Here is an 18,947-nt window from a genome sequence, read left to right on the forward strand (position 1 = left end):
ATTGACTTCATGAATTACTTCTTTCAGATAACAGTAAGACATGATAATCAATGAATATTTATCTCTCAAAAGAAAGTATTAAGACTTTACTAAAGAAGTGGAATTGGAATTTTATTCCTTTACTACTAGTAACAACTGAGAAGTTGCAAAAGATAATGAAACTTGAGAAGTTCAAATATCATGTACCATAAATTTAACTAAAAGCTTACTATATCTAACAAGCACAAGGCCACATACGATGTATGCTACAAGTCTTCCATCAAGGTTCATTCAAAGACCTAGTCAAATACATATTGGAAAAAAAGAAAAATTCTAAGATATCTCCAATGCACAAGAGAGTTTAGTATATGATACAAAACTATGACAAACTCAAGATTGTTGGGCTATCCTAGTAGTGGTTTGATAACAATGATAGATGACATGGAGACTACCTTAGGTCATGTCACTAATAGAATATTTTCTTTTAAACTCGCACATTATACCTCGTTTTATAACAAACCGCTGCCTATCAGTACGCGGTGGCAGACTTGAAATTAAGTTAAACTTATAGGCCTCGATTGCATGACTAACCGAAGCATAATTGGAATACCACCTCGTTCCTTTCAAAACCGGTGCCTAATACCACCTACCGAAGACGCTTCTACTTCGGTTTCTATGAGAACCGAGGCATAAAGCCTCTGCCACGCACTGAACACGCCTGCAACTCACTACAACTCACTAAACACGACAATTGACAAAGTTATAAAAGCCTATACTGCTTCGGTTCCTTTCAGAACCGAGGCACAACGCCTCTGCAACCTCTACCCCGTACCACTTTTTGAAGACCTTTTTGAAACTTCCGTCCGTTTTGTCCAAGAGTTACGACCTCGGTTGCTTTAGAACCGGTGTCATTGGCTGTTTCGGCTTCGGTTTCTCGTCTGCCCGAGGCATATATCTCGCTAGTGCTTCGGTTGTTTTTAAAAACCGAGGTAGTATCGTTTATTAAGTTCCAGCTCTGGTTTCATTTTTCTCGCGCTGCTGGTTTGTTATGCTTCTTCTTCTTTCTCTGCGCATGAAATAGCTTTGTTGCTTCTGCTTCTTCGCTGCTTCCTCACGATGTTGCTTCTTCTGTGCCGCCACCACTGTTGCTTCGTTGCCGCTTCGCTGGCTTCATTTTTGGTGTTGCGTTGGTCGCTGTCGTCGTAGCCGTTGCTACCCGCACCCTCACTATGCATCACGGTAAGTTTTTGAAATGTCTTTAGAAGAATAAGGTTGTGGATGATACTAAGTTTTCTTTAGTTATTGTACACTTGCGAGTTGGGGTTGTCTGAGAGGGTATTGGAGGGTATTGAATTGAATATTATAAGGTTAAGGTGTGTTTGCGAAACTTAGAGTTTGGGTCCCCACCGTTACGTGTTGATGATGATAAATTATTGTTTATGATGTTTGCGTGATTGACATTGAAATCTATATATAATTTATATATTGGTTTTAGCTTTGAGAGATTTTACTAACTTCTAACTCCGAGACAAAGTGAGAGTGAGAGCTTTTTGTAGGCTTGTAGTCTCCTACTTAAAAAGCATAATTAATCATAATCCTAATACTTATGCCAATATTTATCATATCAAATTTTAAATTTTAATGTTTTCGTCACAACTCCTAATGTGACCCACCCTGTCCCCTTCTTCCAATATGCCTTCTATTTTTAAACCATTCCCTACAAATTAGTCAAATTTTCAACGAAAAAAGTATTTCTTATTTTCAACAAGAAAGAGAGTTCCAAAAGTAAACTAAGGTGATATACATTCGAGATATAAAGTACAATTTTTATGTAAACTAAGGTAATATTTTTAATTAAATAGATATTTATTATAATATTTAATTAATTTCCAATTACTTTCAAATGAAGACATAATGATCAGACATAATTTTCCAGAAAAGATACACGTGATAGAGAAAGAAGATAAACTAACATCAATCTGTGGGAGTTGAAAGCCAGAGAATGCACGTGATGTGAGAGTTGTTTGCTTCAATATATTGTTTGGTAGAATATATTACATGTTGCATATGTAATCATTAATTTTCTTGAATATATTGTTGTTGTTGACAATTAGCCTTAGTTTCCCGTTTGAGATTCAATACAAAAACTATTTACTATCTCCAGAGACTTTTGAAGAAATGTACCTTTTAAAAATGAATAAAGAGGAGAGGGTAATAATAATTTAGAAGTATTGAATCTTGAATTGTCCGGTTGGACAGTTTAAGAAGAGTAATAACTTTTTCATAGTTTATTAATACATATCAATTTTAATATATACATGTCTTAAATTTCATGAAATTTTACAGTTGTGTTTTGTATTGATCTTCGGGTGCATATTTGATTGTGATTTATAATCACTTTTATTTCGTGTAACCTGAAGACCAATGCGAAATGCTGGCAAAATTTCGTGAAATTTAAGATATGTTGTTTAAAATTGACATGTTTAATAAACTAAAAAAAGTAAATCTTCTTGAATGGGATATGGTCACACCTTGAATACAAACACTATCAAAGTGATCATTCAAGATTATTGAAATTGTGTAAACAATTTCAGTAAACATGCGTACGGATCGAGGGTGGATTAATTTACCACGCATCAGCACTGAGTACGAGAGAGAGGTAGAAGAATTTATAGAGTTTGCGCAACGTAATGTGAGTACAAGTAGTGGTGATGATGAAGTCAAGTTTAGATGTCCCTGTGTGAACTGTTTGAATGGGAGGAAGTTGAACGCAACCGAGATTAGGGAACATCGTATCTATGATGGTTTCATACGAAGTTATACAAGATGGATATGGCACGGCGAGGCAACAGACTTTCCAACTGTTTGTCCAACTGAAAATGTATATGATTCCACCATGGATATGGAAGATCGACCGGAAGAAGACAACTTAGAGGACATGATCCGCGATGTTGGCGCAAAAGCTTTTGCCCAATCACATGTGTATGAAACGATGTCCATTGATGCGGAGACTCCTTTGTATGCCGGTTCAACTAAGTTCACACGGTTGTCAGCGGTGTTAAGACTCATGAATTTAAAGGCGACCAATGGACTGATAAGAGTTTTACAGAATTGTTGTCATTGTTGAATGAAATAATGCCAGACGGAAATACGTTACCCACTCATAATTATGATGCAAAAAAAGTTATTTGTCCGATGGGTATGGAGTATAAACGGATACATGCATGTCCGAATGATTGCATATTATATAGGAATGAGAATGAAGTTTTGATAAAGTGTCCAAAATGTGGGTTATCACGATACAAGTCAAAAAACAACGGTGAAGATAGTGGTCACACAGAAAAGAATGGTTCTGCTTTGAAAGTAGTTTGGTACCTTCCACTGGTGGCCAGACTTAAGCGTTTGTTCGCGAATCCCAAAGACGCTAAAAACCTAAGATGGCATGTAGATGAGAGAACAACTGATGGGCTGGTTCGTCATCCTGCTGCTTCAAAGCAATGGAAAAATATTGATTAAGAATTCCCCCAATTTGGTGAAGAATGTAGAAATCTTAGGTTTGGCTTAGCTACTGATGGAATGAACCCATTTGGTAATTTAAGTACCAATCACACTTGTTGGCCCATTATATTGATAATTTGCAACTTATCTCCTGGATTGTGCATTGAAAGAAAGTACATGATGTTGTCAATGTTGATATCTAGTCCAAAGCAGCTTGGAAATGACATCGATGTTTATCTCAGGCCACTAGTTGAAGACTTAAACACTACAGGAAATGCGCTCATTATCGAAGGATTATTTCCGAAGGCCTTTGAGCCGTCGGTATTGGATTTGGTGAATTAACTTACTGAAGGATATATGACCCTCGGTAAAGTGCTAGTCTAATTAACCCCAACAGACTTGGGTTTTTCTCTACCAACTTTAATTTTTCGAGCCAAAGTTCCCCTTTCTTTCTTCGAACTCTCACCAGCATTCTCCCTTTCTTCGAGCCATCGAACCCTAACCAACATTCCCCAAATCTACGAGGTTTCATTCACGGACGTCATCTCCCTTCTTCGCACAGGCATTCACACTTCATTCGCGCAAGCAATCTTCAGTGGCAAAGTGGTTGCAGGGGCTGCGTGACAAAGTGGTTGTCGCTGCATCAGGAGGGCTTCGTGGAGGACGAGACAACGGTGACGAGGGGCTTCCTGGTGCGTTGAGAGCGGTGTGGGGTTCGTGGAGGAGGCAACAAACGAAGACAACACACCTGCTCGACTTCTCTCGCGTTGATATGTAAGTCTCTTAACTCCTCATTTTTCCTATTTTTCATCTTCTTTTCACTGTTTTGCTTTAAATTTTAGCTTTTATAATTTGTTCTGAACTTGTTCTAAACCATTTTACCATGGAAAATATTAGTGGAGCATTTTGTGTAATGCTCCTTGATTAGTTGATTGTGTGGCCTGCCCAAAGTGACAAACTATCTTGACCTTAGTGATTGATATATTATTCATCTTGTTTGTTGCTTATTTTCGGTGTTTTAAAACATGCAACAACCGTGGAAGTTGCATTGAGTCTCAAAGTTTCATTAACCTCCCTCAAGACATATGGCAAAAGCAAAGCTATAGATAATGGCATAAACAATGGCTCGTTATCTACATATTTTGCTAAAGAGAAAATTCATATCCTAGTGGTTTAGTTTAGGATCATTGGTTTTGTTTAAAGGTTTTGAATTCACAAAACCTCTTCCAATTAATTAGGTTTGGAAGTGAAGCATGGCTTACCTGTATTTCATAGAGACTTCTCTACCTCTGCTGGTATTCAAGAAAGCCGGACTCCCATTGCTTTTCATAAGTCTTCACTGACCCTGTTAATCCTCACTATCACTTTTTTATTACTGAATACAAAAATTGAACTCTGATTCTTATTAACCTTATATTACTCCTGACTTGGGCCTCTTGGCGAAGGTTTTTTTTTTCCCATTGACTACAACATCAGCATCTTTATTGTTTGCACCAGCCATATCAGTTGATTCTTTCATGCTTTCCATAAAAGCTGCTAGAGCTCTTTGAATGTCCTTGTTTTCCTCTTTATAAACCTTGATTAATGTAGTTACTTTGGGTTTTATCTATTCCCATTTGATCATATCAACATATCAAAATTCTTTGTCAACCATCAATTAGCACCCGTCTAATGTTACAGGATTAGAGTAAATTGGTAGGTAAATATTTGACTAGTTTTGTTGAGAAAAGACTGAGGCATGCTTTCAGAAATTTTGACTTTCGGTTTGGAGGCTTTTACTTGGATTGCACAGGTTCTAAATGCCTTTTAGCACTTGTATAACGTTTCTTTTGCACATGTTTCAATTCAAATCACACAGCGTAGCTTTTGTTACAACCCAAACCATTTACAGATGCACAAATTCAAAAATCAGAGTTGGATTCAACTTTGCACTAGAAAAAATGAACTCTAGATTGAGGTTTTGAGTAGTGAAATTGCAGAACAGTGGTTATAAGTCAAATTAGAATTTTACAACAACTTTAAATCATCAAAACAAAGTTTTTTGAGCAATTATTTGGCATAGAAATAGTAGATTCCAAAATTTGACCTTATAATAGCTAATAATGTAGCAAATTAAATAATTACACACCTCATTCTAAGTTTTAATGATTCAAACGGCTAGCTATCAATGCAAATGACTGAAGAAAGTGTAAATACACTAAACTAAGCTTGAAAACAAGAACTAAGCATGATCAAACTCGAACTGGACATTGCAAGGACATTTAGAAAGGTGAAAAGCTAGAAATTTGACCAAAATAGAAAAAATATGCTACTAGTTTTAGGTAACCGAGCTATGCTTTTTCATTTCATTGCTCATTTGGTTTACCTACCATTGGGCATGGATTTAATATAAAGTCTTCATGTCAATGGCATGCTGATGCTAATGCCTTATATGAAGATTTTCTTTCTAAACCATCACTTTTTGAGTCAAAATGGAAGTGGAGTAGTGATTTTGAGTTGGAGGTTGTTTATAATTCATTTTAGAGTTTAAAGATAATTAACATCATCAAACAAAGTTGCTTGAACATTCAGTTGTGTGTTTAAATCACTTCCATATGTTTTTGAGCATCAAACCACCAAACTAGGGACTTTCTCTAGTGCAACGGATATATCAAATATTCATAGTGTATCTGTTCTTAGTCCTCATTATATATATGTTGAATTGTTTTTCTTAGTCATTGTAAGGGGAATGACTGTTTAAGCTTTATTTTGGATAAGAACTGAGTGAGGGTAACTTTGTTGTGCTTCAACTTGAAGCCAGGGGATTCATTTTTGGTTCCTCAATTACGTTAGGCATTGGTGCCAAGTTTGTTTCTTTATGCAAACCTGGAAAGCTACGAGGTATATCTGTGTTGTGTTGAATGTAATTGAGCACTACTATTAATCTTAATTAATCTGTTTTAATTTAAAACTAGAATGTACCAAACATAGGCTTAAAGAAATGAAGAGCATTTTGGGTGGATGACAGGGTCTATTCTGAGTGGAAAGGCCTTGTCATAGTCAAATATAGTTTGATCATTCATTATTACTTTGGGTGATGTTTTACTGTTAATGTTTGTGGATTACTAGTTCATGACAACTCATTTGGCTCCACCTTTAGCATTTTTTATTCTTAGAGGAATATTATTTCAATTAGCAGAAGAATAATAGAAGCTTAAACCATGTGAAGAACCACCATGATGAAGACTACTACTGCCACTACTGTTTGGCATTTCACTGCAAGTGCTGTAGCGGATTCAAAAAACCAGATTCAACCTTCTGATGAAGACTATAATTTATAAGGCGAAGTTTCCAAATAAAAGTAGGAGGAAGCTATAGCTAGCTAACTACAGGTAGGTTTGATTGAAGAAATTAAGAGAAAGATAAATATAATATGTAATTTGGATTATTATTACCTTAAATGTGGTAGCAAGCTTTGGATGATTATCACATTAAGATTTAATCACAATTTTTTTTTCATTTAAAACGAGAAATATATATATATATATATATATATATATATATATATATATATATATATATATATATATATATATTCATAATCCAAATCATAAGACATACCTAATTTATATATAAAATCATGATAGTTATACACTATATAGATTAAAGAAGTCAGTAAAGAAAAAATAGTTCTCTTTATGTTTACATACAACCAAAATTATTATCTAAAAATAAAAGAATCAACCATGTTGACATAACACAATTCATTATGGTTAGGAAAACAAGATACTAAATTAAACATGTTGCTCACTTTGAAACAATTCATTTTCTTGTAAGTTGAAAGTAATACTCACATGAACAAGATTCTTAGAATCTTTCAGCTGTGTCTGTCAATTTAAACTGGTACTTGTTCCAGTGCATTGATTTGGTCTGCAAAGTGATGCCTAATCTTTTACTTGGTTCATGTTTAGGGGAAGTAATTTCTGAAAAATATGTTCTAGAAATGAAATGATTGTTTGAAGTTGCATGTTGGTGCTATTCAGTCCAACGAACGTGTCATAATTATTTATGATTTGGTGGCCACAGGTGGAACTCTATCAGCAGCAATTAGACTTCTAGGTGATTTACTCTTGCAGCCTTTTATGATTGAAATAACTCTTTTGTTCTATATTCTCTTTTGCAAGAAAAAATGTCTTATAAAGTGAATGTATTTCTGTGGTGAGTAAGTAAAGATGCATTCAGCTTTGATTTCTCATGATTGTAGACCATGATTCACTTTAAATTAAGGGTTCATACATGTAACTGTCTTGTCACACTCCCAGGTAACTACTAGAAATAAAAAGCATGTTTAAATATATATAAAAAAAAGCTTTATGAATTAACCCCCATTTTTTGTTGTTGTTCCTAAAATGGTTAAGTTTGCTTTCAATTGTAGAACTTGCTGGTGCTAAGGTAGTGGAGTGTGCTTGTGTGATTGGTCTCTCTGATCTCAAGGTAATGGCTAAACTAAATCAATGTTTTTGTAAGTTGTGTTTTAGTAGCTAGTCTTAAAAAATTCCATCTTGTTCTTGACATGCTAAAGTAAAGTTCTTTACCAAATTCTTTACCATATTATTTCCCCACTCAAGACAGCTGCATCTTCTACTTTATTTCCAGCCATCATAGTCACCCTGTTCCAACCATATTCTGCTTTCTTTCCTCTGTCTTCACCCTTCTTCACTGTTTTATCATACACATCACAACCTACCCCACTATCTCTCCTAGAAACGGCAGCTTCTGCCACTTCCTGGGCAGCAACACTAACAATGCCTCCATCACATTTTTTGTCTTCTGCACTGATATCTCTTTCTCTTTCCTTCCCAGAAACAACAGCTTTTGCCACTCCCTGGGTAGCAACACCAACAACTTTCTCAGCAACAGCTTCTGTGATTTTTGCAGTTTGGGCTAACTTCTCGAAAACAAAACCTCTATCTCTTTCTCGGAACCTCCTTATCAACGCCTCTGTCAACTCTTTCCAAGAAGAGTTCTTGGTTTTATTTTTCCAGTCCCTGAACCAATAAATTCCACCTCCCTCCATGCTAGCATAGGCCAATCTTAATTTTTCCCCTACTGCCACATTTTAGATCTCAAAAACTTTCTCTGCTCTGGATATCCATCCCTCTGGATCAATCCCCTCAAAAGTAGGCAATTATATCTGCTTCCTCCACTTCTGCTGCCCTTTGCCTTTGTCTTCCTCTAGCTCTTCCTCTGAACCATCTTTCTTTCCTTTCATGGCAGATTCATCACTTCTTGTTGAGCCCTTTAACTGAATCTTGATATTCTGCATCATTTCTTTTATTTCTTGGGTAGTTCTTCTCCATCTTTCACTACTCTGTGGATGTCTTTCTTCCTTCTTCTCTTCATCATTAGCCAAGTACTCTTCTTCTTCACATAATTTCTTAGCTTTCTTGATGTTGTGCAGACTGCCTTTCACAGCATCCCTACCCTTCTTTACTTCTTTCTTTCCTTTCTTGTTGTCTCGCAGAAATTCCTCTTACCCTCCCCTTCTTGCTTTGTCAAGAGATTTCTCCCTTCCTTTTGAGTCCCTTTCTTGATTTTGGTCTTCCAATATCATTTCTTTTATTTCTTGGATATTTCTTCTCCATTCTGCTAGCACTATTTTCTGTTCGGTGGCCCACCTTTCCACAGTATTGATTCTTCCTTCCAAAGTATTGATTCTTCCTTCCAAAGTATTGATTCTTCCTTCTAAAAGTGAATTCGTCCATAAGCGATTCTGACTCTTTGATAATACTTTCAGCAACTTTAATTCATCAATTTAAACTTGTTTGAACTCTAATTGGGTTCAAAACCAAACTGTATAGCAGATTCAACCTTTTAGTTCCCAATTTCACTCAAAAATGAGGTTTGAATATGCAAATTGCACATAGATGAATCTGGCTTCAATTTGAATGTTCTAACAAGTTTAAAACAACAATTAGGACTTGTTTAAACTGCCAAATAACACAAAATCACTGTTGCACGAAAATTGACACCCAATACAACTTTTTCTTCTTCAAAATGACTGCTAAAAATGCACTAGAATGGTTAAAATTTGCTAACTGCACTAAGCTAGCTTAAGAATTTGGCTACTTAAACCTAAAATTAGACCTAATGTACACTTTTTTTAACTAATGTGAACATCCTAACATGTCTAGAGTAGTGAAATGGACCTAGTAAACTATTCAAAAGCAAAGAATTCCATAAACCACAAATTATAGTATATATCCATGCTTTTATAGATATTTGATTGCCTAAATTATGTTGATGTCTATATTGTATGTTCATGTATATTGTCTTTCATTTATTAGGCCAACCCTCATCAGCCCAACCCACACCAGTCTAGCCATGTATAGAGGAGCAGGATGATGAAGATCATTCTCATGATAACTATATACATTATTAGTAACATTTTGTTATTAGTTGTTATAGAAACATTTGGATATTAAAACATTTGGAGTTTACATCATTTGAATGTTAGATCAATTGGATGTTAGAACATCATTATGTTACATTGTTTTATGTTTTAAATATAAATACATGTTCTATGGATTAATGGATGTTCTATGGATTTTGATCAATGATTGCATTATTGAGATGCACATTAGGCAGGTCTGTATGTGCTTGAAAACTGTTATGCAGATCTGTTTGTGTTGTGAACAGTTTGGTTCAATAAGAAATACAATTGTGCCTTAGATCTGCCTCCAACTTACCGAAGGCTTTTGCCCTTCGGTAACTACCCACGTTAGGTTATTACCGAAGGCTTCCGCCCTTCGGTAATTACCGAAGGCTTCTGCCCTTCGGTAATTACCGATGGCTTCTGCCCTTCGGTAATTACCGATGGCTTCTGCCCTTCAGTAATTACCGAAGGCTTCTGCCCTTCGGTAAATGTTAGTGACAAGGGATTTACCGAGGGTTCTTTGGCCGTCGATAAGCCGTCTATAATTACCTTTTACCGACGGTCTTGGGCTGTTTCCGAGGGCTTCTGGCCTTCGGTAATGCCCTTCTTTTTTGTAGTGAATTTTCCACATCCAAAGATCAAAATCTTGTAATTGGATCCATGAGATATTATGGTAGAATTGAAGAGATATGGGAGGTTGATTACATTAAGTTTTCCGTTGCACTCTTCAAATGTAAGTGGGTCGACAATAAGATTGGTGTCAAAATAGATGAATCTGGTATGACACTTGTTGATTTTCGAAAGGTTGGTTATGGAGACGAACCGTTCATCATGGCATATCAAGCAAGTCAGGTTTTTTATGTCAAAGATCCTGCGTCTGACCATTGGTATCTTGCTCTCCAAGGAAAAAGACAAATTGAAGATAAAGAAGAGAATCTAAGTAATCTTCATATTGCTGACAACCATCCATTTAAAATGACAATAAATTTGGATGACGACCCTCTAATTGATGATATACAAGCAATACGAGAAGATCACAATGAGGGAATATATATATGACCAATCCATATATTATGTATGAATTTCATGTTTGTGTAAATATTTATGCCTTTGTGTTCAATAATACATGTTATTTTATAAGTGTTTTATTAATCTTTCATCTTATTTATTGTGCAAGATATATAGTTGAGTCACCTCATTCGTCAGGCGATGAAGTCCCCACCACTTCTAGACGGACAAGAGGAGCGACGAGGTTACGACAGCTTATACTTAGAAGAAATGCAGGTGAGAGGACACCTGTCATTATTGACATAGTCACTGGAGTTGCATCTGGCCTAAATGCAGATGTATTTAGGTCTTACCTTGGAGTACTAGCACGTGATCGTATCTCTATACTCACTCCATCCTTTGACTATGTATCTGAGGCTGATCGGAATCTCATATGGCAAGATCTATTGGTAAGTTAAGAAATATTGCTCCAAATTCTAGATTCATTATATTGATAAATTTGTATTGATATAAGGGTATTACTTTCTTTGTTGTAGATGACATTTGATATGCCAAATGTCGAGAGCTTAAGGAATAGGTGTTTATCTGCAATTGCAGAAAGATTTCGAGGGTTTAAGACAAAATTGACGTCTAGATATATATTTGGACCAAAAAGTAATGAAACTCCATGTTCCAAATATTCAGCAATTGACGAAGAAACATGGCGTCAGTTTGTAGAGCTTCGTTCATCTAAGGCGTGGCAGGTAAGTGTAGTAAAATCATTCAACTCATCATTCATAATTCTTTTTTATAACAATTGTTTCATTTTGTCACAGGAAAAAAGGTCAAAAGCATAGGGAATAAGTGCTCAAAATAAAAATCCACACCTATTGTCACGTGGTGGATTAGGAACCTGGAGGAAAAAATAATGAAGTGGAAGTTAGATAGTAGACTTCCACTTTCTGAGAGTGGTGACCCTCCTCCTCCTCCTTCACCACCATCTCGGCACGAGAAGTGGAAGTTAGCCCGTATAAGACCACCAGGCTCCTACACTTCCGACTCTGCTAGAGAGATATCTGTAAGAATTGTAAGATGTCATTTCTCATATTTTTACATTATTTTTGTTATATATATTACATAGATCTTTCAAATGATTTTGAAGTTTTGTTATGTGACAGGACTCCTTGGTTGAGTAGAGCTCCCAAGGTCAATTCACACAAGAAGGTCCTCAGGATATTCTTGCCACAACTATTGGACGACCTTGTTGGTGCGTTAGACGAGCTTGTTCAAATCATTTCAGATGAGCCGATGAGTGTACACTAAGATTCTACTACATTTGGAAGACAAGCTCAGATCCCATTGTACTTGCATCATCAAGATGTTAGGGAGCTTGCGTCGGGGAGAGAAGAAATTAATATTACACTCATTCAACTGTGGATGATGTAAGTTTATGCGAACTATTTTATATAATTATTTTTCATCAAAGGGAACCGAGGCATAAAGTCCTACGAAAATTTTTTTAAAAAAAATCAAAAGCTTTACTACATCGGTTAGGGCTGAACCGAGGCGAAATCCTCTCCTTTTATGCCTCGGTTCAAACCCGAAACTTTTTGCCTTGCCTGCATATGCCTCGGTTCGGGAATCGCTGCCTATTGGCAAAAATAACCGCTGTCGTTTCCCCTTACTGTACTAGTGTGCCTTTAAACTTCGATTGAGAACTTTTTTCCTTTGCACATATATACAAGCAACAATAGCATAATCAATATTCGAAGCAAAATACATTGAAGCTAAAAAAATTCTACAAAGTCTAGTACAATCAGTATTTGAAGAAAAGTACATGGAAGCTGGAAAAACTACAAATCTGACAATATAACATAGAAGAATACTTGAAAAAAATGAGAGAAACTACATTATGACTCTACTATCATCTATTATGACAAAAAGTTAGCTCTATAGAATGGCAAAGAATATTGTCATCGATTAAGAAACAAATCCCAAAATGTATAAATATAACTTAACCACCATAAGAAAATTGAGTATTATTGACAGACATAATACATTAGTAATAACTAAATTTCGTGGGTAATTCCAATTTATCGATGGACAAGCTCACTAAAAGACAAACTCGTCTAATAGAAACCTTGATTTTGAAGTTACTCAGTACCAGGAGTGGTGAAGAATATTGCACAACCACAAGTGAGTGAAACTCAAGGAAATCTCGGTAGGGTTGTTGAGTACCAGGAGTGGTGCGAAAACTCAAGGATATCTCAACAGGGTTGGTGAGTACAAATAATGGTGTGAATACTCAAGGAAATCTCAACAAGGTAGTTGAGTACCAAAAGTGGTGCTTATACTCAAGTGATATGGGGTAACTGTTATTCGCTAATTAGGGATACCAAGAGTGGTGAGCAATACTACGCAATCAAAAGTGAGGAAACTAAACTAGACGATGTTTCTCAATTGTACTGAGAGCGTCTAGGGACACCACAAGTGATGAATAATACTACGTAATCAGGAGTGAGTTAAACTCCAATGTACTTCATTGAATATCTAATGAAACCCTCTAAGTTAACTTAGAGGAGAACTGGACGTAGCCCTAACAGGTGAACCAGTATAAAACATTTTGTATGTTTTTGTCTATTGATAAACGATGTAATCTAGTTAACTTCTCCTATTCTCTCTCTCTCTCTTTGAAAATGTGTGTCGCTTTCTTTAAGGTTATTGCCATATTTAAGCTTGGATACATTGAGTTGGCTAAGCAAACGATCTCTACGGAATAACGTTTGCTATCTAAAGCTCAATCAACTCACTAAGTGTTATGTACATTATGATTATCTAGCAAGTTGCGAAAAAATGTATGAAAACACTATTCAACACCTCAACTAGTTTTCTCCGCACCTTCAACAACCAAAAATTCATGAGTAAAATGATTATCAATAAATTTTACTAATGGCTCTTAAAATCTGTCGATAATTATCGGTGATCACAAATTCATCGATAAATATTCGTTAGTAATTACTGATGGATTCTAGTCGTTGGTAAAATTTGTCGGTAAATGTTGCAATTGTATCTTTTTATTCCTGTTATGTTTCCCTTTTTTTCTTCTTTTGTCTTTTTCTTCTTTTCTCTCTTCTTCCTCCTCTACTCCTCATCCTCATCCTCTCCTACTTAGCACGCCTCCACGTCGTTGTCATTGACATATTTGTCATTATTGCCTTTAGTTTCCCTCCTCTTTCTCCTCCTTCCTTTTCTCTTTCTCTTCCTCTTCCTACTACTTCACCTTTTCAACTCTGATCGTCATTTTGCTATAATGTCACCATATTGTTGCGCTATCACCATTGTCATACCATTGTTGTTATCGCATCACCGTTGTGTTGTACCACCACCATCGATGTGCCCCTCGCCGAAATCACACCTTCTCCTTCTCCTCTTTCTCTTCCTCTTCTTTCTGCTTCTCTTATTTTTTTTTTCTTTTCATGCATTTCGCTTTAATATTTTTTTCTTTTCACGACACTATATTCAAGGTCACCATCTTTGTTTCCGAACTCATCTCCATAATTTTCGAGTTATTCTCCATCCTTCCCAATTTGTTCACCTGCATTCCCGAGTTGGACTCCTACCTTGCCGAGCTCTTTATATGCATTGTCGAGATTTTCAAAGATATTGCCAAACTTCTCTTATTTGATTTTGGGCTATGTATCACTGGTTTCTCGAGTAACTCGACATCTCCTAACATAGGCTTGCCACAATTTAGCCTAATGAGTCCATAACTAGGTCACTAGGTTCTCTATCTTCATTTTCAGGCTCTTTGACAACTTGATGCTCAACAGATCGACCTCCACTTCCTCGGCTTCAACAAACCTGAGTTCATCTTTTCATCCTCAAACAACCTGACCTTCAAATAGCTCAATTTCGAACAACCCAACCTTCATCTCCTCATCCTCAAACAACTCCGTTTGTATTTGCTTGGTGATGAGTCAATATTTTCTCAATTTCACTTAGCTTATTGTACCGAATTTAATTAGGGAATTGTGCTTAAATGTCCAATATTTTCCCATTTTTCCTAATTGTGCTTAATTTGATCAGAAATTCTTATTTTAATTAATTTGAATTATTTGAGCTAATTATTTGCATTATTAATTGTAGGGAAATTGTTGGATAAATTTTGGGACATTTGTAGATTAAATGAGAAATGGAAATTGGTACCAAAGAAGGAGGTGCATGAAGAAGGGTAGCAGGCCCAACTATCTTCATTCACGCTTCCAGCGTTCGTCCAACAGCTTGGAGGGAGCGTCCGACCTACACACATTCATTTCAGCGTGAAGGAAGGAGGCTTCATTTTGCAGCAAAGAAGCGCAAGTCCAGCAGAAAGAAGGCAGCAGCGTCCATCCAACGCACGTCCAGGAGCAATACGTACGTCCAGCAGAAAGAAGGCAGCAGCGTCCATCCAACGCACGTCCAAGAGCAAGCACACTCATTTGAAGAGAAGCGGCCACCGAGCGTCCAGCTTGCTACATCCGGAAGGGAGCCCAGCAGCAACAGGCGTCCAGCAGCCTTCACGGTCCAGAACGGCAGCCGTACACACACCATGGAGAATTAAAGCAATTCAAGTCCAAGCACACGTCCACGCTCATTTTCACGGTCCAACACAACAGCTATCTTCACGCATGCGGCAGCAGCTTTTGAGAGAAGTGGCCCAGTAGCTTGGAGAATAACGCACGTCCAACAAAGTGAAGCCACGGTCCAACACAAGACCGCACGTCCAGGAAATGGAAAAGGGAGCCCGCAGATGAGAGGATTCACGCGTCCAGTAGCAGAGAATTCCACAGTCCAGCGTGAAGGGGGTGCTCAAGTCCAAGTGGTGCTGCCGCAATTCCACTCCCGCGTCCAGCAAGGCTCATGCCACGTCTTCAAAAAGCAATGGGCTGGATTCATTTGGAGGGGGTGCACACGGGATCCCAGCAGAGAGGTGGCATCCAGCAATTGGCAGTGCACGCATTCTGCAGCTTGGGAAGAAGTGGTGCACGCGGACTCAATTGGGGAGGTGCTTGGAGAGAAATCAATAGAGGTGTGTTTGGACAGATGGCACACGGGGGTTTAAAAACCCTTGGAGGAGAGAGGAAGAACGGACATATTTTTTTTAGCTATGGAGGGTTACAGCTAGAGGATTCATCACGCTGGAAGCAGCCGCCACCCACACTCAGTTTTTGGTTTTTTTCTTTGGAGCCCTTGAACGCTGCTGCACGGAGATTGAGAAGGAAGTGGTGATATGGTGATGGATTTCTTTTGTTTACTGGAATGAATAACAGGATGTTACGGTTGTTGGAATGATAGTAGTTTTTGGTTTTTTTGTTTTTATGAGATGAGAAGTATATTAGGTGGGAGTCTAGGAGGATGGGACATGCCAAGGGATTTGGCAGCTGGATGGATAAACAAAAATTATTTGCTTTATTTCTTTGAGAATGAAGAGGTGATGGGATGTGAGTTGGTGTGCAGGTCACGGCTAAGAAGAATTCTTGAAGCATCTTTTATTCCATTTTCATTTGAAGTGATGGCCTAGGTAGAAGTAGGTGTACGGTGTTAGTATTTGTTTTTCTTTTCTTTGATGAAGAGCATGAGGCACACACGGTTATGTCCAGGGAAAGAAAGAAAGTTCCAAAGGTTTTCTCTTTTACATTGTGATGATGCTTGAACCGGTGGTGATTTTGTTTTATAATTTCCATGCTTTATTCTAATGTACATTTAATGTGTTAGCTCAATATTGAAATTTAATTTAAGAGCATTGAATGAGTTTTCTTATTTATTTATTGCATTGCACTTAGTTCACGCACTTTGACATTGAATGTTTTATTTTAGTGTTCTCATTTAATTTAGTTTTAATGTTAACTTTAGTGACCAACCATTTTAATCCTGTGTTCACATCCGTATTTTTGTTTCTGTTCTAATTTAGTTCACTTGCATTCAAAAAAATCTTCACAACCCCCCCTACGTGTTTGACCTGAGACTCGAGCAAATTTGGTCCTTGAGAGACGACCTAGGAGTCACTTCCTAGTATTATACTGCATTAATTTTGCAATCAACTTTTGTGTGAGGTGCGACCCTCTCAACACTTGGCTCTAGACACCTCAGATTACATCTGCTTAGTGTAAAAAAAACTCGGTTTGCATATACTCGGCTCTAGATACCACACATTGCATCTACTTAGTCTGAAACAACTCAGTCTACATTTGTTTGGCTCGAGACACCGTAGATTCGATATCAAGCAGCTTGGTCTCTTCATCCAACAACTCAGTATCTTTATCAAACAACTCGCTCTTTTCAGCAAACAACTCGGTATCATCATCAAATAACTCGGTCTTTTCAAGTACTACCTCAGACAAATCAACCATGAACGTGTTGAGCTTTCTGAAAACAATAAAATTCTCTCTTGCTCATCTTCTTATGTAAGTAGGTTTTTTTCATCTTTCTTTCCAGCTTAGGAAATTTTTTTTATGTGGCCAACCTTCCCATCATTATAACAATTTCCTTTTTTTCATTCCTTTTTTTTCATTACAATAATTAGTCTTTGTAGACGAAGGTTCTTCTTGGATTCCAAAATGTACGGGACATAGTAGAGAATGGGTACAATGAATCAATGGATGATGAACATCAGACAATGACCCAGATTGCTGCATTGAAAAAGACATGTGTGAAAGACATATCAGCTTTGTATTTTTTGTATAATGTAGTGGATAAATCGGGTTTGAGAAAATAACTAATGTAAAGTCGGCAAAAGGAGATTGGGAAATTTTGGATGTGGCATACAAAGGAGATATCCACGTTTTCATGATGTTTTCTGACTTGCTTTCATGATGTTTTATGATTGCCAGATTTTCTAACTTGCTTTCATGATGTTTAATGATTGGATTGACGTGTTATGATGATTTCATATATTATGAGATGTTCTAGGTGTTTAGGTTGCATTTTTCCAGCCTAAACGAGTTGTGGTCGAGCTATCCATGGTGTCTGGCCAAGTTGGTTGGGCTGTCCAGGACCAAGATGTTTCAGACCTCGGTTTCAAGGTTCTAGAGCTTAGTTTCGAACGTTTTTAGGGTTGTTGTGGGAGGGTTTTTTATACTGGCCGAGCTCCTGGTTATGTTGGCTGAGCAATTTGAGGAGTTAGCCAGGGGATTTGTGGTTTGGCCGAGTTGTATAATTGAGTTGTTTGGGACTTCTCTTTTGGGATTTTGGATCGTGGCCAACCTCCTAGTTATGTTCTCCGAGCTGTTTGAGGTGTTGGCTGGGCTGTATGTGGTTTGGTCAAGCTATTTGTCCAAGCTATTTGAGACATTGGTTTCAGGGTTCTAGAGCTTGAATTTTGACATTTTTAGAGTTGTTTTGGTTTTTTTTTATGTTGGATGACCTCTTGGGGAGGTTGGTCGAGCTATTTGAGTTGTTATTTGAATTGTTTAAGTTTTGGTCGAGTTGTATGGTGGTGTTGTTTAGAGACCTAAATTTCGGGTTCTAGAAATTATTTTTTAGTGTGGTTTACGTTGGCTTGGGGGTTTTAACACCTGACTGAGCTGTCTATGGTGATGGCCGACCTCTTTGAGCATTTTTTCGAAGGTGAGTTTGAGCTATTTAAATTACTTCTATGTTGTGTGATGTGATTGCCAAGTATTGTAGTATGTGTGTCGAGTTGTTTAGGGTGTTTATGGTGTTGGTTGATTTGTTTCTCCTTATTATTGTCTAATAAACCATGTTGTTGTGTCGACTATGGTTGGGGGAGTGGATCATATGTCATCTTAAGTTCTCTTTAGTCGTGATACGAGAAAGTCCTTATTTGATGGAAGTTGTTTTTTAGTGAACAGGCAAGTCCCACATTGGTGCGTAGGCCTTATTTTGGTAAACTTGAAAGACCCACATTGGTACATGGGCCCCTGGTTTGGTGAACGAGAAAGTCCTACGTTGGTGCGTAGGCTTTATTTTGCTGAACGAGTTCTGTGTCCTAGAATTCGAAAGACGACATATAACGCGATAGTGATTAATGGTTGTGACATGGTTTATCTAGATAAAAGTTTGGATTAAC

The sequence above is a fragment of the Vigna angularis genome, chromosome 9 (genome assembly GCF_016808095.1).
Source record: "Vigna angularis cultivar LongXiaoDou No.4 chromosome 9, ASM1680809v1, whole genome shotgun sequence".
NCBI classification, from domain to species: domain Eukaryota; kingdom Viridiplantae; phylum Streptophyta; class Magnoliopsida; order Fabales; family Fabaceae; genus Vigna; species Vigna angularis.